The 12,608-nt window shown below is 38.7% G+C and overlaps 1 protein-coding gene across 1 annotated transcript in view; it reads left to right on the top strand.

The window, feature by feature from the left end:
* Positions 1-12,608, top strand: part of galnt9 (polypeptide N-acetylgalactosaminyltransferase 9) — a 119,503-nt gene that overhangs the window by 50,781 nt on the left and 56,114 nt on the right. The window lies entirely within an intron of this gene.

Here is a 12,608-nt window from a genome sequence, read left to right as displayed (position 1 = left end):
AAATATGGTGTGCAGTTTGGTCTAGTTCTGATATAACACCATATCAAGCTCTAACTGATACATCACTATCTATACAATGGTCCAAACATAAATGCGGATTTTTAGATGTTTTTTTGTTTTTTGTTATGTGTTTCCCCATTATTAGCACAACTGCAGCAACTGATAAAGTTCAGCTTGAATGATGATACGCGCTGTGCGGGGGAAGGGTGTGAGTAGCGCATACACAACAGTGACTGAAACTGCTAAGACACGCCCCCTCACTCTGATTGGTTGTTTATGACTGGAGCGTTGTGTTTCAGCAGGAAAGACCAGTCCTGGCATAGTTACTTTGAAAAAGTAACTTTAATCGGATTACTGATTACTCCTTGAAAAAGTAACTTAGTTAGATTACTGACTACTTGATTTGGAAAGTAACTAAGTTACATTAAAATTAACTTTTTTAGTTACTTTCAGCAGCTGCTAACAACAACGCTGTGAAAATTACATTGATCTTTGCCAATACTTAATTGTAAGCTATTGTATAATGGTAACATCAACAATGTGTCTCCACTTATAAAGTTGAACTGAAGGGGAGATTTTTTAATGGTTACAGTACAAAAAACAAAACATTAGTAATTTGTGCATGTTTGTGTGTGGTCCACTATTGTCTGGAAAACTCTAAGAAGGATTTTAACCCCCCCTCACCCCCAGCCTCCAGGTTGTGCGTTACGGCTCTGCGTTTGGTGTCAGAGCGCAGCGCACAGAGCTCCTCCTGCGGCTCCACAATTCAGATGGCTGCTGCACAGATTTGTGACACTTATCTTAGTATTAATAATTACAATGGCGTTTAGTTGCACAACTTTACGGACTTTTTCATTCGTGGCTGTTTTCACGTTTATTGCGCTGTTCATATTAGTCTCGATGTTTCCAATGTTCTGGATAACTCGACGTAATTGACAGGTAATATATTAACTTGACATTAACAAAGACACAGCGGGACGGATCATCCGGGAAATGATGGACAGGGAGAGCCTGACTAAAACTAATTGGAGGTCAGACACATTCTGGGGTTTCTGTTCGCTTATTTCCAAGCCCAAATGAGCAACTTCACGTTCAAAAACGAGCCCAAAAAGCGCAACCCGCGACTCATTAAATTTGCTAGCGACTTAAAAAAAAAAAGCCCAAAGCCGCTTATAATAATCGGACTTGGCAACAGAAACTCAAAGTAGTTTCTGTTTTTCTATCAACAAAATGCGCGTCTCCCTCTTCCCTCCATTGTTTACGTTTCTGTCTCTGCTGATACTGTCGCATAAAAACGGCGATCACTGGACAAGACGCGTAGAGGAAATAAAATTAAAATCCAAAAGAAAATAGTAACGCACACTAACGCAAAATGATTTTGATAAGTAACTGTAGTCTGACTACTGGGTATGAAATAGCAACGCGTTAGATTACTCGTTACGTGTTACTACGTTACTGACATCACTGGTAAGGACCACAGGGAGTTGCAGTACTTTTTTTTGGTTCACTGTAAATCCAGAACATAATCAGCTTCTTTTTTTTTGTGTGATAATACCAACATTTTTAGAACGCCATGAAAAGCATGTTACGTACCATTAGCGGTACTTGCACCACAGATTGAGATGTTGCTGTAAAACATGCACATTCAGCAAGCATTGCATCCTGACCATTTCGGCTCAAAGTAATTTTATCCCTGGGTGCTGCACTGATTTTGGTGGAATGAAATTACTTCCCGGCGTCTCACTGTGTCTGCCTGTTTCATAAGTTTACCAGCAAGCTGAGATCGATGCAATTGGCACCTAATTTGCGCTTGTCACCTTGTCAGTATTTGAAGATGAAGTGTAGCGGCAGTTTCCTTGCAAGCTGCCTGGAAGGCAAGAGTTCGACACGGGAGGAAGAGACGGCTGGAGGGAGAAGCGGAGGAATCGAGGAGGACAGCAGCTTGTGACACTTGGGTCTCACATCAGTAAAAGTCTCTGGGTGATCCGGTGCTTCTAGCAGAATAGATGGGTAAAATTGAAACAAAATATAAAATTATTTTATCCTTTCTTCACCAGGTCTGCCACAAAAATGGCATAAATCTTTACATTTAAAAGATAGAATAATTAAAATGCTGTTCGTTTCTTTACAATCAATGCAGTTCCAACTTTAGTGTACAGTTGCAGCTAACAATAATCTTAGTAATCAATCAGTTGTTCTGATGATTCATTGAGTAATTGGATAAAACAAATGGCACATTCTGCGGGTGTTTCATGTAACCACTTAAGCCTTTTTTACACAGTATTAGAAACCGGTTAAAATATGCAAATAAGAAAATATTCAATTATTTTTTTGACTCAGAAAATAAGAATTTTATTGCCTAAAATACATTAGTATAGCATTCCTTTAGTGTACCCTTAGTTATTTGTAGCAAAGGATACATCTGCAGCTAAAGAAATACTGTTTATTCATTTCTTGGTTATTTTTTTGGATTAAAAATTGGATAGCATAATGTAAGTAATAGGAATTTCTGTCATTGGGTGAAGCTAAAACTTTGCTATTTGAGGAGTTTTGGGTCTTAAATGCAAAATGTATGTATTTTCTTGTAACATTTTTACTTCATTACTTCTCCCAGTATGTTGTTCTTTCAGCAAATTTCCTTATTTTTATAAATCTGTTTACTCCAGTTAATGATTAATCAATTGCTAAATCAGTTGATAATTATTTCAATAATGGATTAATAACCAATTAGTCACAATTAATCATTTCAATCCTGCTCCCGGGTGATGAAAATTTTAAATAATTTTCCATAGATCTGTAGGAATACTTGTACAAATCCTGCAGTTTTGTAATTCTTTCCACTATTTCAGCAAAAAAAAAAAACATGTTAAACTCAACCTGTAGTGTTTGGATTCTTCTAATTTTTCAGTATATATTAAATTGTTTTTGACATTCCCAGTGCACATGACCAGTGACACTTTTATTATTTATTATTTATTGATAACTTGTATAGCTGCAGCTTGCTTTAAGTGCAACGTGAATAAATCCAATTCAATCAAATGAAATATCCTGAGCGCCGTAGGTGTTTTCACACTCGCTGAAGAACAAAAAGGTCAAAGGCCTCTGAATGCTCCTGAGCTCAGAGCAGAGCTAATGTGTCTGTGCTATTCTGATTTGTACAGTTAGTAAATGATTCCACATTAATAATGCAACAGTAAACTGTAAATCAACGTCCAATTTTTAAACAGTTATAAAAGTCCTGCTTTGAGATCTAACACCGAGCGGTACACAATTTCTGAATTTAGTTATAAAGCTGAGTTTACTACAAGGCTAATTTTATGGTGGTGTTCCTAACAGAAAATATTTGGTTCACCAGTGCAACCAGTACACAATTTTGGTGCTGGATCTGTCAGAACGCTGACCTTTGACCTATCAGCCGATAGGTCAAGACTCCTGTCGTGGTACCACTTGAATTCCCAAACACCCTGAGAGCAATCCATTACTTTACAAATATTTGTAGACTCTGTCTGCATCCCTTGACTCTTGATATTTTCATTTTTTGAATTTCTTTAAATTTATTTATTTTTTTACTTCTTTGCCCACAAAAATGACTAGACACTTGATTTCTATTATTTGGAAGGGTTTCCCATACATGTCATTATGGTGTCCTTGGATGCTCACAAATAAGTCTGTCACAATAAACTACTAATAAGTAAATCACATAATAAATTAAAAGGAGCTTTATAATTTACGTACAGTTGATTATTATTTTTTGAAGAGCCATTTTAGTCCATTTTACGTATGGGTTTTGATTTTGTGTGGGTTTTTAATGAGTTTTCTTTGGTTTCTGTGTTTTATTCTGGATATTTAGAATGTGGAGCGTTCTGGACAAAATTAAACTTTACTGGTCATCCAGAAGGCAAACTTCCATTATTCTGCCATTATCAATATATTATTGTGAAATGGTCTCTAAAGTAACAATGTTATTGTTTATCTCAATAATTTCTGGGATAATTTATCGATATTTAATGCTGTCACCTTGATAGACCTGCTCACGAATCTCCTGAAGTTTATTTAGCTGAAATAAAAAATTTGAAGGGAAGGCGGCTTGCAGAGGGATGTTTTAATGATCCTTGGCTGATGGCTGGAATGTGACCTGCAGGTCACACACGGCATGCCAACCACTCAGGAAGCGGCGCACATGAGAATCTGCATCATTGCCTAATGATACAGATAATAATTTATATCTGTGTGGTTCCCGCAGCAGTTTTCCCATCTGTTCTTTCCATAAATAGACGTGCATTTCCTTCCTTTCCCCCCCATATAGGCACTCTCACCTCCACACAGCGTTATCGGTCTCCACCCATCTTCGTCCTCACTCTGGCCCGTCACCAGAACAGTCCGTGGCCTTAGCTTTACCTGCTGCCAACGTGGTATTTGTTTTTCTCCCAGCTGCCATCCTCACAAACCTGCGCAGACACACACACACACACCCTCGCCGACTATCAGTCATCTTCGTTTTTATTCGACGGCCAGCAGCAATAGCTTTTCCTGCCTTCAGATCTGCTTTTGCGTGAGGTTTTATTTACTGAATTCAAAGAAAACGAGAACGTGCTGTGATCTTTGTTCAAGTGCCGTTGCCGGGTGGAAGGATATAGCGACGGAGGAGATGACAGGCATCTTCAAGAAGCGCATTTGTGGTGCTTTTCTATCAGAGCGTGTGTGTACGTAGATATAAATGTATAAATATATATATATATATATACTGCATGTGTGTGTGTGTGGGTGTGTGTGTGTGAGAATTTATCTCGGGCTGTATGCCTGCAAACACTGAATAACTTTTTGCTTTATTCAGATAGATTCACTCGTGATAACTGCAGTTCCTGTTTGTTAGAACGGGAAGAATACCTATTTATCATAATATGATTATTCACCCTGGCACATGCATTGATAAGTGAGATGGATGGTAGCTGAGATGTTGTGGTGAATCTCCCCTCAATGACCTTGCACTCGCTGCCTGTGCATACTGAGCCAGAGACAGCGCTGTCAGCTCCTAGCTGCAGCACTGTGATTCATTGGCAAAGTCTTCCCCTCCAGGGGTTCGGGGGGAGAGGAGGGTACATTTGCAGCTGAAACGTATCGCTGGTTCACATTATTATTAAGGCAAACATAATTGCATCGTGCCGTATACGGTGCGTTTGAAAGCAGCGTTCCATTCCCTCACACCGCGCCGCCTTATGAGGATTTAAGAGGCCGCTGGCTCTCAGCTGCGGAGTCTGAATACCGCAGCTCTGCTTTTGCTATAATACGAGGATGTCAAACTGTAGCTTAGGTTACTGAGGTGTTGCGTCAACCGCCAGTCCGTCCCTGCCAACACCTGATAATGATTCAGCCCTGCGACAGCAATTGTTTGTCGAGCCCTAAACGGGAGCGTGCTGTAAAGAAGCAGATTAGGAGGAAGTAAAGGCGCCTTAATTAGGGCCAACCATTTCCATAGCGTCAACCGCTCCAGCTGTTTGAAAGCGCGGGGAAATTGATATTTATTTGGCTTCTGGAGTCGAATCTGCGATTAACAATTGATGATAAGCGGAGTTAGAGCTGCTCCATGCCGACTGTAACGCTGAAGATAATATTGCCGTTGCAGGGAGGTTTTAATAAGTGCCACGCTACAGACAGCGGCGCTTTGATGGATTTCAAACACCTTTATGAGCCATTAAGAGCATCTGAGAACAAGACAAACTGAAGTTCATAAAACTAAACCTGGATCAAATCAACCTCCTGTATTTATTGAGTATGTCGTATTTCCCGAAGCAAGAGTGCTTTGTAAAAAACAAAACAAAAAAAACATTCACAGTTTGGAACTTTATCCACATTTTGGCACATCATGATGTCAAATACTACTTATTTATTGTTTTTTTTATTAGAGACGCACCGATCCGATATTAATATCAGTATCGGCCTTGATTTTACTTAGGGATAATAGATGAGCTTGTAGTCATAGTGGTGCAGAGATACTTTCAATTCATGGCACGTAGCTTTTTTATTCTTAGCAAACGTGAATTATGCTCCGATCATACTTTGTGCAGGAGCAGCTGGAGTGAAGTGAATGGAAAAAACCTCAACAATTCTGAGATCCTCAGATCTCAGGCTAAGCTGACCTCCAAATCCAAAGAAAGGAAAAAAATAATACGCAAAAAAAAATAATTCCGCAACTGCTCAATGTCTCACCACCTCCTGAGCAAATACATTTGGAGTGAGTGCAGAATCTCACATTGCACTCTTAGACCCTTCTCCAGTTTTATGCCTCTGGAAGCTGCCATGTGCTCCAGGTGAAGCCAGACGCCGTAATGAATTGAAATTCTGCGCGGGGCCCTTTACCTTCTTGAAATTCAGCCTCTTTCATGGGAGGCAAAAGACCGGCCGGTTTTATTATGTGCTCTAAATATGCATGTCGACGCCGCTGTGTGAGACTGGCAGCAGAAATTACAGTGGCTGGTTGCACAGGCAAAGATTTAAAATGGTTAAAAGCCCTTCCCATATTACTCCCATCACCATATGCATTCAGAAAATGAAAATTACAATTCGTAGGACTTATTTTTTAGCATTTCGTAGTTGCCTAAAGCAGAGAAGCCTTGGTGCTGGTTTTCATGAAAACCAACTAACAGTTTTTTTATGATACTAAAAAATCATAACTAAAAAAATCCTTTAGTTATTTTTAGTTATTTAAAAAAAATTTTTTTTTACTAAATGTTAAACTGTAATGTAACATTTTGTGGTTATTATGGAATATATTTAAATTGTTTTGCTGAAAAAACATCAACGAGAAATCACACCAAGAGGTTGTGATGAGTAAGTAATGACCTTTACACTGTAAAATCTTAAATTAATTAGTCAATAAAACAACTAATTTTGCTTACTCGGTTGATTTTTACCATCACATCCTTGCTGCCTTCTCAAAATTAAAAAAGTGAAACATTGTCAATGTCTGCTTTAAGGGCTATCAGTAGCATTTTTATATTTTTCAACATAATGAACTGCAGGTTGAGTACTTTGTCAATTAAGACCGTTTACATGTCTGATTTCAAGAACAAATGAACAAACTTCTGGCTTCAGTGCATAACACAATGACTGCCCAAAGTAAAAGCAGAGGTAGCTTAAATGTGAAATAATGGGGTGAAAGTGAGGAGGAGACAGGAGAAATATTTTCTGAGAAGCAGTAGCTTAGAGATCTAACACACCGGAACCCAATCTTTTTGTAATTCACCTGTGGAAGTTTTACAGCACCACCGATTGGTCTGGCATATCTGCAACATGTCCCTGTCGTGTTCATGGACATTTTTACTTGATCGTTTAAATCGACCATGTTCGTCTTTGTGTGCATGAAGGCCTTGGTCTTCTTGAGGGTGTGGTCGATGACTCCATTTGTGGTATCTGGTGTTGCCGTGGCATGAACCATATTGTGTCCTCTCCTCTCTCATCCTTTGGTTGAGGATTCCAACCGCTCTACAATCCAAAGCAAAATGTTATCCGCACTAATTTACTTTCACAAAGCTAACCTCCTCTTCCTGCGTAGAGCACCTTTTGAGAGCACGAATGCTCACTCTGTCCAATTTGTGTCGTCATTATGAAGCCACACATTTCTTCAACACATTAAGGGCAGAAAGGTCCTTCATGGTCTAAAAAACATTCTGTTTTCTGCTTAAAATGCCCTTCTTTGCTCTGAGGCTCAAAGCATCACATTCTACAGCCCATATGGGAGCTTTGTGGCTTTCTGTTCTGTGGGTCCAAAATAAAAAGTGAATATGTGGATACATTTTTTTTCTTAGAACATTTTCAAAATGTATTTGCTTCTAAAATATGTTAAGTGCACTTTAATTTTCTAAACCTAGAAACCTGATTTTCTTTTTGGAGAGAAATTCTTTTAATCAATTTATCAATATCCGTCGTGCAACAATACAGACTTTCTGAAACAGGTTGGTATGGTACACGCGAAATGACAATCCACATTTGTTAACCACTAGTGTCCCGAGAATTATGCTCACTTTACTAATTTTATTAAGTGCCTCAATGAAAGGAAGCCAATGATTGCCAACTGCACTTGCTCTGGGGTATCCATTTTACAGCTGGTAGAGTTACATTCGCTGGAGACAGCTGGATTTAAATGACCTCACTGAATGGATGCTCATCCTCCCTGCTCTTTATGTTCCACTTTAACTAACATCTGATCCTGCATTGTCAGCAGTGCATACCAGCCAATGGTGTAAATGTCCTTGTGGCCATTGTTTGCAACTGGCTCAAGACCAAAACACTCCGGCTCTTATGTAGGTTGACAAGTTAATCAAGCACATTTGATTAGCAACAACTGACCTACTTAAGTTTATTCATTTATTTATTTTAAGAGCTGTGTCATACTCAGTGTGGCACAGTGAAGGGAGCAGCAATCGAGACCGCCATCAAATATTCAGTTTTGCGTGAGTCATTACTTGAGGGAGGGGAAATCCTAGTCTTTAATATGGAACTGAGAGTGATTGGGTTCAGTGGGGATGAATTACCCTCTCAGTGTTATGTAGACGAAATAGCAAATAGAAAGACAGATGACGCATGCTCACCTGTCAAAACCAGATGTGTCCTCATTCCCAGAGCTTCTCTCATCTCATTAAGCTTGTGGATACTGAGATGATCTGGAAGAGTCATATTTAACCTGGAAAAATAGTCTACTGTTGCTCTCTGCGGTAACGACTTTATGGTATTCTTGATAAATAAAATTGATTTTGTGAAAAATAAAAATGTCGGCGTCCTCCCGAATGTAATTACTTCATCCATAGTAAGTGAGGAAGCACTGAATATAAACTGTAGAACCTGATATGTTTGGACTGTTATGATCTAGTAGGGCTTTCTGTTTTATCAAAACTATTAGCTTCATCTTAACCTTCAGCTTGCATGTTGGACCCAAACCCAACTAAATTATTCAGAGAAATGTTCTCTTTGCTCATTGACTCCATTTCAGATTGATCTGTCCTTAGAAAATTGATACGTACCAAAGGCTTTTAAGGTAGCTGCAATTAAACCTTTACTTAAGAATCTTTCTGTCAAACAAGATGAGTTGATAAATTACAGACCTACAGTATATTTCATTTTCCTGGTCTTGTGTCTGTTCTGGTTTTGTTGGATCTCAGTGCTGCTTTTTCCACAGTTGACCACAATATTCTCTTAGAAAGGGGTCGAGGGAACAGCACTTGGCTGGTTTAGCTCATATTAGTTCGATAGAGTCTAATTTGTTCATATATGTGATAAATCATCTACACACCCCAGTGTTATTTATGGAGTGGCACAAGGTTCGGTTCTTGACCCAATTCTCTTAAGCTGTCTATATGTAGCATGGGATAGATTTCCATCATTATGCCGATGATTTTTAGCTTTATCTATCCCTAAATGTTGATGAATCCTAACATGGCCACTTTCATTCATTCTGCTACTTTCTTCCTCTACCACTCTCCATTTTGTATAACTTATTATTATTTCAGTAGTTTATGTTTTCTCTTGAAGAGCCTGGCATTCTGTTTAGCTGTGATACCTTCTTGAAGGTGGGGCATCGACCGAGAAAACGCTGCCAACAACTAAATGTTCTTCTTCTCCCTCTATTAACTCTTTCCTTTTCTGTAACATAGACAATAGTTTCTACATCAGTTCTTCTGTTTCTTTTTGTGTGTATGCTCTGTCTTCTTCTTGTTAAAGGGGAGTTTTCCTTTCCACTGCTGCTTTATGCATGTTCAGTAAGAGGGATTGCTGTAAAGTCAACGACACAAAGCAATCTGCTGGGTTTCCTTAGAAAGACAACTTTCTACACCAGTTTGAGTAAAGAACTGAATGTGATAGACAGTTTGAGAATCAATTGAAAGAAGACATTTGTGCTGAAACAAGATTATATGTCAGTTCAACTTGTTAAAAGAAGAACACCCACATGTTTAATCTGTCCATGAAATATTAAGGGCAATGAACATCGCTAGCATCAGATGTGCATCAAGTAGTCTGTTTCTATTTTTATCTAAAAAGAAAAAGAAGAAGAAAACAACCAACACCAGCTGCAGCTGGCTAAAGCTCTGAGGCTTTTCAAACGGGTTCTGTTCAGAAGTGTTGATGCTTTTGATAAAACTGTCCAAGACTTGACTCCAGTATTTGTTCCTTTTGCTTCACACCTCAGCACTATGCCTCTAATGTGTGTTAAAAGGCACCAAACAGTGTGTGTTGATTGACAAGATGCACTGTGGCGCTTCTGACGTGCATCCCAGCACAGGAAGCCCATTAGCTGCTCACAAGTTGATGGGTGTACATTATACAATACTTTACAATGCAAAGAATTTACAAAGAACATATATAGCAGTAAATTGAATCCTTGCTCTCATTATGTTGAAGTAGCAAATGTTAGGATGTAAATCCCTTAAAGTATATATATATATATATATATATATATTAATTTATGGTAATTAACTGAGGTATTTGCAGTCTGACACTGACTGAATTGCAAACAAAATGCCTTTTTGTTGTGGAAAAATGTTCTATCGTTAAAGCCGGTTTATAGAACCGGTAAGAAAGGAAGCAGCAGTAGATTTATGACTTTACAAGTCCCTTGTAAGTCTTTCAGTGTTAAAACAAAGAAATGGTTCAGAATTAGACTGCTGCCCAATTCACATCACGTTAAAGCTTTATTACACCACAGTGAGCAGATTCCATTGGCAAAAAAGAACTGGGTGAAGAACCGGCCACCAGGTTTTTGCTGATGAGCCTCAATTAGCTTGATTGGGAGGCTGGTTTCAGATGACGTGTTTAGAGGCTTCATTGCTCCCATCAAAAGATTCATCATTGAATCTCATTCTGCCACGAGAGACCAGATCAGGGAGAAACAGCTCTAGGAAAACATCATGCTTAGGACCAGTGGCACCCCTGATTCCTTCTGGTGTGGTAACACATTACATTAGAGATCAGGAACTTATAAATGATAAAAACAATAAATTAGCAATGATTAGATGACACAACTTTTATTAATGTTTTATTTTTAGGGGGTGACTGTCCTTTTCACATCCCTCACTGTAGTGTTGGTCCACTGCTTACCATGGTTAATAACCCTGTTCATACATGTCAGTGGTGTAGGTGTAATGTCCAACTTTAAGCTGCTGTCACACTGATTCCTGTATACAGTGGACCTGATTCGCAGGGATTTAGCACCACAGCCGCTAAATCCGCTCTAAGAATGCTTATGACTACCTACGTTAATCGTTCAAACACCAAATCAACCTCATTATGCATTAATATACATAGTAGAAATTGTTTTAGCCAACTGCAGTAGCAGATTTACGGTCTTTGATGTATTCGCTCTTGGGAGTACAGCCAATCAATGCAAAGGAGAATAAATGTCGCTCTTGGATTGGCTGCTTTGCCAATGCCAGCCAATGGTCTGTCAACTAGCAATTTGCATTTCAGCTACCAACCTGCAATGTTCTTGCAAATATTTTAGGCATACTCAACAAAACAATCTGCGAATAGGCAAATGTTCCACTAAAATCCACAAATAGGTGAATCCTCCAATACTGAACCGTGAATAGTCTGCTGTGCTGATAAAACATGCTGTGTAGATCTTAATGTGAAGATATAAATGGCATTTGGTCGAACATTAAGTCCTTTCACGTTACTGAAGTGTGTTTTTGCTTTTGATGTTCTCTGGATTTGCATTTTGAATGCACTGATGTCAAGGGTGGGAAGTTCACAGTGTTCTACTCCATCAGAACAGAGTATGTTGCTTTTGCCGCATATTTATTAATAGTGTTAATAAATATGCAGCAGATGTGTTCAAGATGTCTTAAAAAAATCTGTGGCAACCTGACTTATTGAGTGGTCAAATTGTGTCTGTTTCAGTGTGAGATATTAATATAATGCTATCCAATGTTTCATTGGCATTAAAACAAGATGCAGAGCACAAGAGGAGCGTTAGGCAGCTGCTTGCTGGTTAGAAATTTTGTGCACTTTGCTCTCTCTGTACTGCATGAGCTGGCAACATCTTCATAACTCTGTACTAATTCACTGAAACCTTTATCTATCTAAGGGAATAATGTATTTTCCATTTGTGCATTTGTATTTCCAACAAATAATCTTACTCATCAAATTTTCCTTCCGCATAAGGAGAACCATATTTTTTCTTATGAGTAGGGACAGATAAGAGTATGGTGCATTGTGGTGTTATTTTGATCGCGAAAGCTGAGCACAAATGAAAACCTCGACAGGCAGGTCACTTAAAGGAAAAAGGAAGAAACAATAAAAACACAGCTAACGGAGCGTTTTATAAAAGCTAACTTTCTCCAGTCGGGCAGGGTAGGCGAAGCAGTTGACAAAGCAATCTGAAAAAAACTCTTACAAACCAAACATCTCTTTGACTTTGAAGGAAAACAGCCTTGTTTGCAGGAGTTGAGGGTCGGGGAGGATTTGTTGGGTGTATAAAACTTTCTTAGACATTAAGTGTTATCACTTAATAATATAAAGATGAAGAAGAATATTGAAAAAAATTAAGCAAAGTCAGACTGGGTCCATTTCTTTTGATTGTGTGTTTATATTCCATGCAAGAGGAGTTTGTTTCTAGA

Source organism: Xiphophorus maculatus, chromosome 12 (assembly GCF_002775205.1).
Source record: "Xiphophorus maculatus strain JP 163 A chromosome 12, X_maculatus-5.0-male, whole genome shotgun sequence".
Classification (NCBI taxonomy): domain Eukaryota; kingdom Metazoa; phylum Chordata; class Actinopteri; order Cyprinodontiformes; family Poeciliidae; genus Xiphophorus; species Xiphophorus maculatus.
This window is presented reverse-complemented; position numbering and strand designations above follow the sequence as displayed.